General features: G+C 42.6%; 1 pseudogene; it reads right to left on the reverse strand.

The window, feature by feature from the left end:
- Nucleotides 1–3,708: 3,708 nt before the first annotated feature.
- On the reverse strand, nucleotides 3,709–7,438 carry LOC105470423 (uncharacterized; annotated as a pseudogene).
- Between the last annotated feature and the right edge of the window lie 5,299 nt (nucleotides 7,439–12,737).

Below are 12,737 nucleotides of genomic sequence, written 5' to 3' on the forward strand. Positions count from 1 at the left end.
ATTGGCCTAAACAAAAGGCTGTTACAAGACTTGTCGGCGTAGGCACAGCTTCAGAAGTGTCTCAAAGTACAATGATTTTACATTGTTTAGGGCCAGATAATCAAGAAAGTACTGTTCAGCCAACGATTACTTCAATTCCTGTTAGTCTATTGGGTTTGTTTCAACAAACCGAGATTTGTTACAACAGTGGGGTGCAGAAATCATTATGCCCGCTCCATTATACAGCCCCACGAGTCAAAAGATCGTGACTAAGATGGGATATATACCAGGAAAGGGATTGGGAAAAAATGAAAATGGCATTAAAGTCCCAATTGAGACAGAGGAAAATCAAGAAAGAAAAGGAATAGGGTATCCTTTTTAGGGGCGGCCACTGTAGAGCCTCCTAAACCCATTCCATTAACTTGGAAAACAGAAAAACCGGTATGGGTAAATCAGTGGCCGCTACCGAAACAAAAACTGGAGGCTTTACGTTTATTAGCAAAGGAACAATTAGAAAAGGGACACATTGAGCCTTCAGTCTTGCCCTGGAATTCTCCTGTATTTGTAATTCAGAAAAAATCAGGCAAATGGTGTGTGTCAATGGACTTAAGAGCCATAAATGCTGTAATTCAACCCATGGGGCCTCTCCAACCCAAGTTGCCCTCCCCGGCCATGATTCCAAAAGACTGGCCTTTAATTATAATTGATCTAAAGGATTGCTTTTTTACCATTCCTCTGGTAGAGCAGGATTGTGAAAACTTTGCCTTTACTATACCAGCCGTAAATAATAAAGAACCAGCCACCAGGTTTCAGTGGAAAGTGTTACCTCAGGGAATGCTTAATAGTCCAACTATTTGTCAAACTTTTGTAGGTCAAGTCCTTCAAACAGTTAGAGACAAATTTTCAGATTGTTATATCATTCACTATATTGATGATATTTTATGTGCTACAGAAACAAGAGACAAATGAATTGACTGTTACACTTTTCTGCAAGCAGAGGTTGCCAACGCAGGACTAACAATAGCATCTGATAAGATTCAAACCTCTACTCCTTTTCATTATTTAAGGATGCAGATATAAAATAGAAAAATTAAACCACAAAAAATAGAAGTAAGAAAAGACACATTAAAAACATTAAATGACTTTCAGAAATTGTTAGGCGATATTAATTGGATTTGGCCAACTCTAGGCATTCCCACTTATGCCATGTCAAATTTATTCTCTATCCTAAGAGGAGACCCAGACTTAAATAGTAAAATAATATTAACCTCAGAGGCAACAAAATAAATTAAATTAGTGGAAGAAAAAATTCAGTCAGCACAAATAAGTAGAATAGATCCCTTAGCCCCACTCCAACTTTTGATTTTTGCTACTGCACATTCTCCAACAGGCATCATTGTTCAAAATACTGATCTTGTGGAGTGATCATTCCTTCCTCACAGTACAATTAAGACTTTTACATTGTACTTGGATCAAATAGCTACATTAATTGGTCAGGCAAGATTACGAATAATAAAATTGTGTGGTAATGACCCAGACAAAATAGTTGTTCCTTTAACCAAGGAATAAGTTAGACAAGCCTTTATCAATTCTGGTGCATGGCAGATTGGTCTTGCTGATTTTATGGGAATTATTGATAATCATTACCCAAAAACAAAAATCTTCCAGTTTTTAAAATTGACTACTTGGATTTTACCTAAAATTACCAGACATGAACCTTTAGAAAATGCTCTGACAGTATTTACTGATGGTTCCAGCAATGGAAAAGCGGCTTACACAGGGCCAAAAGAGCAAGTAATCAAAACTCAATATCAATCGGCTCAAAGGGCAGAGTTGGTTGCAGTCATTACAGTGTTACAAGATTTTAATCAACCTGTTAATATTGTATCAGATTCTGCATATGTAGTACAGGCTACAAGGGATGTTGAGACAGCTCTAATTAAATATAGCATGGATGCTCAGTTAAACCAGCTGTTCAATTTATTACAACAAACTATAAGAAAAAGGAATTTCACATTTTATATTACTCATATTCGAGCATACACTAATTTACCAGGACCTTTAACTAAAGCAAATGAACAAGCTGACTTATTGGTATCCTCTGCATTCATAAAAGCACAAGAACTTCATGCTTTGACTCATGTAAATGCAGCAAGGTTAAAAAATTTGATATCACACGGAAACAGGCAAAAGATATTGTACAACATTGCACCCAGTGTCAAGTACTACACCTGCCCACTCAAGAGGCAGAAGTTAATCCCAGAGGTCTGTGTCCTAATGCATTATGGCAAATGGATGTTACACATGTACCTTCATTTGGAAAATTGTCATATGTTCATGTAACAGTTGATACTTATTCACATTTCATATGGGCAATCTGCCAGACAGGAGAAAGTACTTCCCATGTTAAAAAACATGTATTATCTTGTTTTGCTGTAACGGGAATTCCAGAAAAAATTAAAACTGACAATGGACCAGGATATTGTAGTAAAGCATTCCAAAAATTCTTAAATCAGTGGAAAATTACACATACAACAGGAATTCCTTATAATTCCCAAGGACAGGCCATAGTTGAAAGAACTAATAGAACACTCAAAACTCAGTTAGTTGAACAAAAAGAAGGGGGAGACAGTAAGGAGTGTACCACTCCTCAGATGCAACTTAATCTAGCACTCTATACTTTAAATTTTTTATTTTTTATTTTATTTTATTTATTTTTATTTTTATTTTTTGAGACAGAGTCTTGCTCTGTAACCCAGGCTGGAGTGCAGTGGTCGGATCTCAGCTCACTGCAAGCTTCGCCTCCCGGGTTCACGCCATTCTCCTGCCTCAGCCTCCCGAGTAGCTGGGACTACAGGCGCCCGCCACCTCGCCCGGCTAGTTTTTTTGTATTTTTTAGTAGAAACGGGGTTTCACCGCGTTAGCCAGGATGGTCTCGATCTCCTGACCTCGTGATCCGCCCGTCTCGGCTTCCCAAAGTGCTGGGATTACAGGCTTGAGCCACCGCGCCCGGCCTAAATATTTTAAACATTTATAGAAATCAAACTACTACTTCTGCAGAACAACATCTTACTGGTAAAAAGAACAGTCCACATGAAGGAAAACTGATTTGGTGGAAAGACAACAAAAATAAGACATGGGAAATAGGGAAGGTGATAACCTGGGGAAGAGGTTTTGCTTGTGTTTCACCAGGAGAAAATCAGCTTCCTGTTTGGATACCCACTAGACATTTGAAGTTCTACAATGAACCCATTGGAGATGCAAAGAAAAGCACCTCCAAGGAGACGAAAACACTGCAATCGAGCACCATTGACTCACAAGATGAACCAAAGTGGTGATATCAGAAGAACAGATGAAGTTGCCATGCACCAAGAAGGCAGAGCTGCCAACCTGGGCAGAAACTAAAATAACTTGCTATACAATTAGTCACAAATACACTCCTTGAGTTTTTTTTTTGCCCATGTACATGAGTATTGTCTAAAATATGCCTTCTTTTTAGCAGCTAGGCCCTGCCACCACTATGTTTGGCTAAGTCTATTGTAACCTGTAAGTTATTGTAACACAAATTGTAACACAAATCTATTGTAACACAAATCTATTGTAACCTGTAAGCTCCCTGTCACTTCTCTGGCTCTCCTCTCCTGCTAAGCTTTGTTTCCTGGCAGGATTTTAAATCTTCTGCCATTGCCATAGCTACTGCTCTTGCTGGAACTGCCATAGCCACCTTGGTTATGTGGTTTGGCAAAGTATTCGTCTCCACCACCATAGGGGCCAGAGATTCTGCCTCCAAAGTTTCCTCCCTTCATGAGTCCAAATTTTAAGATTGATTGTTATTTTTTCAGAAATCACTGTAGCTTCCATGCCCTCCCAAATTGCTTTCACTCTCACCACCAAAGTCACGTACGCCTCCTCCATTGTTATAGCTGTCACGGCTGCCACCCCCACCATAGCCACTGCCCTGGTTTCCAGAATCCTGTCCACTACTTCCATAGCCTCTGCTTCCTCCAGAGTAACCAGGGCTGCCTCCTTCATAACCACTATCATTACCAAATCCATTATAGCCATCCTAATTGCCGCCATATCCACCATCACCACAGCTGCCACCAAAGGCACCACAAGCACTGAAGTTTCCTCTGTGACCAAAGTTGTCATTCCCACCAAAACCACCTCCACGACCACCACCAAAGTTTCCAGAACCACTGCAGCCTCGTTGGCTAGATGAAAAACTGGCCATCTCTTGCTACTAAGGGCTTTCTTTACTTCACAGTGGTGGCCATTCCCAGTATGGTATTTCTGAATGACAATCTTATCTACGGAGCCATGGTTACAAAAACAAAAGCCCCTCCTTTTGCCAAAGGTTACAAAAGCAACGCCCCTCTTTTTGCCACTGTCTCGGTCAGTCATGATTTCAATCACTTCAATTCTTCCCGATACTCTTCAAAATAATCTCTTAGGGGATGTTATTCAGTCTTCTTTAATGCCACCAACAAATATCTTTTTCAGAGTTAAGTGGGCACCTAGTCTCTGAGAATCTTCTCTTGAGACAGCTCTCTTCGGTTCCACAACTCTTCCATCCTCCTTGTGTGGCCTTGCATTCATGGCTGCATCCACCTCCTCCACAAGGGCATATGTGACATACCCAAAGCCCCTGGAGTGCTTGGTGTTGGGATCTCTCATTACCACACAGTTGGTGAGCGTTCCCCATTGCTCAGAACGGCTCTTCAGAGTCTCGTCGATTGTTTCAAAGCTCAACTCTCAGATGAAGAGCGTCTGCAGCTGTTTGGGTTCTTTAGGAGACTCTGACTTAGACATGACAGCAGTGGGAAGAAAGACTTTATGCTTCCTCGGCGGTGTCTATTGGCATAAAAGAGTTAGCTAATGGATGAATCTGTGTATATAATTCTTCTGTTGGTAAAGGCATTAAGTTCCAGGCTTAATGAATTTATGGATTGCTGAAGCCAAAACCATCAGGCTCTCAGATTTCTATCCTTCCACCAATCCCCGTAGATGTATCTGTCCTCTTCTACTTTTCCTCTGTCATCTATTAAAATGGACTCTTACTGAGTCTAAAGGATATGACAAAAAAAAAAAAAAAAAAAGAATGAACTCTTAGAAAAGACTCTGCAAATCTTTTGCAAAACAGTACATGTAAAAAAATCTTATGGGTATCTACATTTTGACTGAGTAAGTGCTTTAAGATGAAGAAATAGAATGGTGAAATTTTATGCATGAGGTGAGCAAATACACTCTGGGAAGTAAGGTGGTTTATAGCATCCATGCATCACATCAATTAGGTGATCACCTCTCAACTTACGTGTAAAGCCGGCGGCGTTTCTTTGATTTAAAAACTTGTTCTGATTTGTTAAACCACAAGAGTCTATTCTACTTCCATTCTTGTCTAGGAACCTGCCTATATCCATTTCAACAGCCTAAAGTTGGCAAGGATGACAGTTCAAAAGTTGCTGCACAAGGCAGGAGGAAGTTTTATAATATTGGAAAAATAATGTTGGATTAAATAATTCTAGAGAAATGTTGAGAACTCAACAAAAATGTATCTAAACATATAGCTATTTATATTTACTTACGTTTTCTCTAGATTATAAACTCTTTTTAAATATACAGTTCATCCTCAAACAGGGGCTCATACCTATAATCCCAGCACTTTAGGGGGCCAGGGTGGCAGGGTTGCTTGAGGGCAGGAGTTTGAGACCAGCCTGGGCAACTCAGTGAGACCTTGTCTCTACAAAAAACAAACAAACAAACAAACAAACAAAAAATGTAAACCAGTCATGGTGGTGCATACCTGTAAGTCCCAGCTCCCTGGGAGGCTGAGGCGGGAGGATCATTTGGGCCCAAGTGCTCAAGGTTACAGTGAGCTATGATCACACCACTGCACTGCAGCCTGGGCAACAGAGTGAGACCCTGTCTCAAATACATATACACAGTTTGCATTAAATTTTCTTTAATGATCATCTTTAATTGAGCTGATAGTTATTTCTCAAAAGGTATAATGTACATATGAATTTACATCTCTTAGCTAACCATATTGGGGTCATGGTATTCTAGCCACTTGGAGTTTCTTTGCTATCCTTGACTTCTCAGGCTATAGAAAATTCCTAAAAGTACAGGAAAAACTTTTTTATTGTAAAAAGTAAAAATAATTGTAGCCAAGACAAGGCAAATTAAAAAAAAATCATTCTGGCCACAGAGGGCTCTGGCTTTCCACTGGGGCTGGTTGTCAGTAACAACCAGGGAGTGAGGCCATAAGGAGATCCCCAAAAGGTGAGTTCTGAGCCTCCGTGAGTTAGAGGTTAGTACTTTGCAGTGAGTTAGGGATGGAGATGCTTTAGGGGAAAGAAAGGCTGGGATTGGAATGTGAGGGGATTGTTTAACCCATATCTGCTTCTGTGGTCCCGGACTTGGCTAACTTCAATGAGGCTTACGCAGATGCACTGAGAATGAAGATGGAAGATGGGATGAACATAACCAAAGCCAACAAGGCTGGGGGAGTGCCTGCCCTAGGGCTCCTCTCTGGGTGCCAGGACACAGAGGGTGAAGGGTGGGAGTGAAACGGGAAAAGTTCCCTTGTCCCCCTCACAGGGTGTGTGACAGGGGGAGTGGCTCACTTCTTCAGTGCCCAGCTGCTCAAACCTCTAAGGGGAGCTTGCAGACGGGTAGGCTGTGGGGCTCCGACCCCACGGTAGCATCTAGGGGTGAATGCTGACAGCTCCTGAAGCCCCAGTGGGTGTGTGTTACAAAGAGCTCTTTTAGCTTTGCTGTCTGTAGGTAGCTTGTGTCAATCAGCTCTATTAGACCCCTTGCCTCATCATCAGGACAGAGGGCGTCCTGTATCCCCAGGTTTTTGCCTTGGTATACCAGAAGAATCCGATCACATGTGGGCTTGGAGAATGAGTGCAAGGATTTTTATTGAGTGGTAGCTCTCAGCGAGGTAGATGGTAAGGCCAGAAGGGGGCTGGAGTGGGACGGTGGTTTTCCCCTGCAGTTGGGCTTCCCAGCAGCTGGGCTTTTCTCTGACCAGCCCAGCCAAACTCTGCATTGTTCCACCAGTCGATGGCCTGCCGAAGTCTGTCAGTGCCTGTGGGTGTGCTCTTATGCTGGTGTGTTCCTCTCCGGCATCTGCCGGTCCCTGTCTGCTCTTACGCTGGTGTGTTCCTCTCAACTTCCAGTTGCTTGTGTCCTCAGCCATTGGTGTGTTCCTCTTGATGTCCAGCTGCTTGTGTGTGTGCCCGCCAGGATCTTGGAGTTTTTATAAGCACAGGATAGGAGCATGGCAGCCCAGGGTGGTCTTGGGAAATGCAATATTTGGGCATGAAAACAAATGCCTGTCCTCACCTAGGTCTGTGGGCACAGGTCTGGGGCTGGAGCCCCAGCCGGGGACTACGCCTTTCCCTTCCCAGCACTTCCCCGCCCCGTTTGCCGCACTCTGTATCAGGAGCATAGTTTGCAGGGCTGTAGAAACAACGAGCTACCTAACATCTTTCCAGAGTAAAATTTTCAGCCACCCACAACTTTTCTCACTTCAAAGTGAGTGTAGCAGCAATCATTTCTCTCCCTCTTCTCTTCAGGACAAAGGAACCAGTGGTCTCAACAACACCAGTGGCTTTTGGGTCCTCTCAGAACAATGTAGAGAAGCTTGTATGGGCTCAGGGGTCATTCAAACCTTTGCTCAGTAGCCTGGATTGTGAGTTGAGTTGCATTTTTACCCTTTAGGGGAGAAAGAAGTTATCGTAGAGGCCTTCCCACCCTGTATACTCATCAAATGAACCAGCAATACTGGAGTTGCCTCAGTTTTTATGACTAATAGTAAATTCCAGGGTGGAGTAACGTTATACAATCAATGTTGCTGTGCCTGTCCCTATAGAGAAAATTATGCCCTGCCAGAAATATACACTGGGATCATAGGCTCTCCCAGTGTGACTTTGTTTACACCCTAGGAAAAATGAGCCCTAAGACTCATACATCATCATAGAACCATGCTCTCAAAGACTTCTTGATAAATGTTCATTTATGAGTTTGGCTTTAGCATGGATTAATTATGCTGCTAGGTTCAACTTTGCAGTGCTCTGGTAAGTTGGGCTGGGAACCACCGACACCAGAGTCAGCTGGGATGCCTGTTCACTACAGATTCCTGAGTCCCATTCTTTGATTAATTAAATTACAATCTCTTGAGGGTGGGCCCTAGAATCTGCATTTCTTTTTTTTTTTTTTTTTTTTTTTGAGACGGAGTCTCGCTCTGCCGCCCAGGCTGGAGTGCAGTGGCCGGATCTCAGCTCACTGCAAGCTCCGCCTCCCGGGTTCACGCCATTCTCCTGCCTCAGCCTCCCAAGTAGCTGGGACTACAGGCGCCCGCCACCTCGCCCGGCTAGTTTTTTGTATTTTTTAGTAGAGACGGGGTTTCACTGTGTTAGCCAGGATGGTCTCGATCTCCTGACCTCGTGATCCGCCCGTCTCGGCCTCCCAAAGTGCTGGGATTACAGGCTTGAGCCACCGCGCCCGGCCTAGAATCTGCATTTCAAAAAGAGCTCCCTAGGTGATTCTCATATGTATTAAATTTAGAAGCCTAGTAACTTACAATGTTGATGTCCTAAGTTTATAGAGGCAGGAGGGAGGTGAAAAGGTGGGAATCTGGAAAAGTAGTCCACTGCTAGGTGGAAGCCATTTTTACAAAGAGAAAACACATGAAAACAGCTGAAGGAAAGAGCCAAAGCAGATGTTGGCAACACGTGCTACTCATATTGAGGTGGGTGCAGGTGGATTCTGGGTTCCTATTGCAGCACTTCTAGTATATACTACACGGGGGCCTGTAATGTGTCAGTCCTGCAAAGTTTTGTCCTAGCCCAATGGCCTACCCCCAATCCTAGTTGAGGATGCTATGCCTAGGCAGGTGGAGCTCTTTAATCAACAGGGACAGGTGGTGGTTATAGCTTCACCACTTCATGGGATTATCATTATCTTCTATGTCATTTCCAGTTGGATCCTTCTAGGGTTCCTTTTTGCCTGCACTGACACAGCCACCTAGGAGAGAAGAGAAGGGAGAGTTAAACTTTAAACTTCTAATTTTTTTGTATCCATTGATATTTAGAAAAACTGGATTCTTACAGAGGACACTTTAAGGACTGAAATAGCGTATTAGTAACCCAAACCTTACATTACACTAAACAAATGAGGTCTTGGCGTAATACTTCTAAGATGTTGGCAATTTACAACTTAAAAGCTCATTGCGTAGAAACTGAGGGGGAATATTGCCAGGAATTATGCAAACGTACTGGCAGTGATGACTCTGCAAAGTCTTTCAATTTCACCCTTCCTTGCTGTTTTCACAGCTATCACTCCCTTAAAGCTTTCATCAACCTCTTATTGGCTTATTGTTGACACTCCCTGGTTGGATCCTACCCTTCTAGTTTCTCCTGAAAACCAAGCTCTTTCTCATACACTGAAAAAATATTGCTTCCTAGCTTGGGTACTTCCTGTCATCTATCAAATTCATTTACAATTTTAAGAATAGCCTCCAAGTACTCACAGGTCTTCCTGAACCAGATTCTCTCTCAGAGTTTCTCTCCAGCTGGGTCTTCTTAGATCCTCTTGCACTTCTTTCTCATTCTCATTCTTGCTCCTGTCTCCTTGTTCATACAATGACCCTTGACAAGGATGTGATTCCTTCTGTTCTCTGTTAATCTACGTGCAATACTGCTTTCAAAAACCACACCACCCAGAGCCTTCTGTGGTTTCCTGTAGTTCTCGGTTTGTACGACATATTCCTGTTATCTCAGTTATTACACATATTTTTCTGTTTATCTTCTTGCTGATCTGATTATAATCTCTTCCATGGCAGAAACTGTTGTCTTGACCATTAGCCATCACATCTCCTAGATTATGAAACACAGCAGCTGCCCAGCAAATATGTGAACAAATTCATAGATCTCACCACTTTCTCATTGGGAGAAGAAGGCAACCAGCTAACATGGACTTCTGGAGTCCTTAAAGGTCATTGGAAAAACATGTCTTGGTCAAGTTTTCCATTTTGCAGCTGAGGAAACTAAGGATCAGTTTGGGTTACAGTGTTTGTTAATCAGAGGACTGAGACTAGACTTTGTTGCCAGTTTAAATGGTCTTCCTTTAAGAATCCAAAGTAGGCCAGGTGCAGTGGCTCACGCCTGTAATCCCAGCACTTTGGGAGACTGAGGCGGGTGGATCACGAGGTCAGGAGTTCAAGACCTGCCTGGCCAATATAGTGAAATCCCATCTCTACTAAAAATACAAAAATTAGCCAGGCATGGTGGCACCTGCCTGTAGTCTCAGCTACTCAGGAGGCTGAGGCAGGAGAATCACTTGAACCTGGGCGGTAGAGGTTGTAGTGAGCTGAGATCACGCCACTGTACTCCAGCTTGGGCAACAGAGTAAGACTCTGTCTAAAAAAAAAAAAAAAAAAAAAAAAAAAAAAAAAAAAAAATCCAAAGTAAAGAAAACACAACAGGACAGCCAGGAGTTCAAGGTTATATTCCCTGATGATCACAGGGCTCCAATTTCTCCGCATTGCTGGCCAAGGGATGGCCCAGATGCTTGGACAGTTTGATCAGAAACTTATCAAGTCTGTTCGTGTAAGTGAGTTGGCTGGCAGTCTCTATACATGGCCTGAATTAAGCCTGAGGCCTGGTAGCTTGATCCCAGCCAGCACAGTTATGGACCTGCTGGATTGCACAGTTCCAGGAGCATTATTCCTACTGTATTCTAAAATGGAGCTCAAGTTCATTGGACGTTTTTACTAATAATACTTTATTATTTTTTAGTAAAAAGAGGTATGAAAAAAAGAAGGCTTTTGTGGAATGGCTTTAACTTCATCCCAATTCTTGAAGGAGGGCTTGCTGGAGGTAGAGTAGCACAGCAGTTAATAGCATAGACTTTGGAGTGAGGGACAGCTGAGGTCAATAATCTGCATAGCTCTGTAAACCTGGGCAGGTGACTTCACCTTTCTGAGCATCTGTTTCCTTGTCTGTAAAATGGAGGTAATTAACTACCTCACAGGATTGTGAGAATTAAATGGAAAATGTATGTAGAAAATTTAACTCTGTGTCTGGTATATGTGTAGTTAGTGTTCCTAAATGGAAACATCATATTTTTGTTTCCAAATATCTTATAAACTATAGCAATCATCCTTATATTTTGTGTCCTCAGCTGCATTGTGAAGGGTCTAGAAATATAAAGGGAGATGAAGAAAGTAAAACAGGATAGAAGGATGCATTTGGATTTTTGGGTTAATTTTTCAATATTTGAAATAGAAGAGATAAAAGTCTCATAACCAAAACCAAGCCAGGTTGGATACCTAAGTAGTTTTTCTTCTTTCCTTTCATAATGTAAAATGTGGCACTTAGTAGAGATGTTGGGTGGATAATATTGGGTGGTCTCTTGGTTACAGGGTCTACTTCCGACTGACCCCTTCACCTTCTCCTGTACGTTCTCATCCTTTCACAGTCCATGGCTTGTTCTTCTCATTTCCCAAGTTAGAAAGATGGGTGCTATCCTCCACTCTTCCTTGATGCTCAGCCCTCTCATCCAGGAATTTCCAGAGCTTGTCAGTTACATCGACTCCCTTCACTTCCGTCCATCTGGCCTGTACTACCCTGGCTCAGGCCGTGGTTATTTCACCACTGAAGAATAGCAATAGCTTCCCCTGGCCTCCTCCTTCAATCATGTTCCTCTTTCTTCACACAATATCCAAATATTTCTTCTAGAAAGCAAAGCCAATTATATTGTTTCCTTAATGGAAGCCCTTCAATAGTTATCCATTATCCTTAGAGTGTACTTCTCACTCTTTAGCACAGCCTTCTCTGACCTGGCTCCTGTCAAGTTCTCCTAAGGTGCCTTATTCCTCTTGCCTCTTTGCTGAGGTTGGAAACACTTCCTTTTGCTTCCATTTGTCAGGCTGATTTCTACTGATCCTTTATGCCTGTTATGGCTTGAACTCTGTCCCCACCTAAATTCATATGTTGAAGTCCTAACCTGCAGTACCTCACAGTGTGACTGTATTTGAATATAGTGTCATTAAAGAGGTAATTAGGTTCACCTGAGGTCATTAGGGTGGTCTGTAGTTCAATATGACTGGTATCCTCATAAGAGGAGAAAATTAGGCCACAAAAGCACAGAGGGAATAGCATGTGAAGACACAGGGAGCAGATGGGATGATGAGCCAGGGAGTGCGGCCTCAGCAGAAATAAACCCTGCCACACCTTGATCTCAAACATCTAGCCTCTAGAGTGAGAAAATAGATTTGTGTTGTTTAAGCCACCCAGTCCGGGGTACTTTGTAATGCAGATCTAGCAGATTAACACAAGGACTCAGCTGAGATGTGTCTTCCCCGGGACACATCCTCCTACCCACCGCATCCTTGTGCCTGTGCTGTATACTCCTGTTGCACATTGTCATTAGAGCTCTTACCACAATCTACTGGAATTCCTGCTTTGTTTTTTTGGAGTGTTCTTTTTGTTTTTGTTTTGGCTTGTACCTCTGTCTAAGCCATAAACTTCATAGGCAGGGACTATGTCTGTTTTGTTCACCATTGTATCCCCAGTGCCTAGCAGAGTGTCGCACACATTTCAGACATTCAATAGTTGAATGAATGAACACATTGGAGATAGTTAAAATCCTGGAGGTTAAACTAGTGTTAACCTCAAGTCTGCTAGGCCTAGAGATCCAGGGTAAAGTTTGGAGGCTTTCCCTGCAGAGTGAATGTCAGAGATCAG

This window comes from Macaca nemestrina, chromosome 2 (assembly GCF_043159975.1).
Source record: "Macaca nemestrina isolate mMacNem1 chromosome 2, mMacNem.hap1, whole genome shotgun sequence".
NCBI classification, from domain to species: domain Eukaryota; kingdom Metazoa; phylum Chordata; class Mammalia; order Primates; family Cercopithecidae; genus Macaca; species Macaca nemestrina.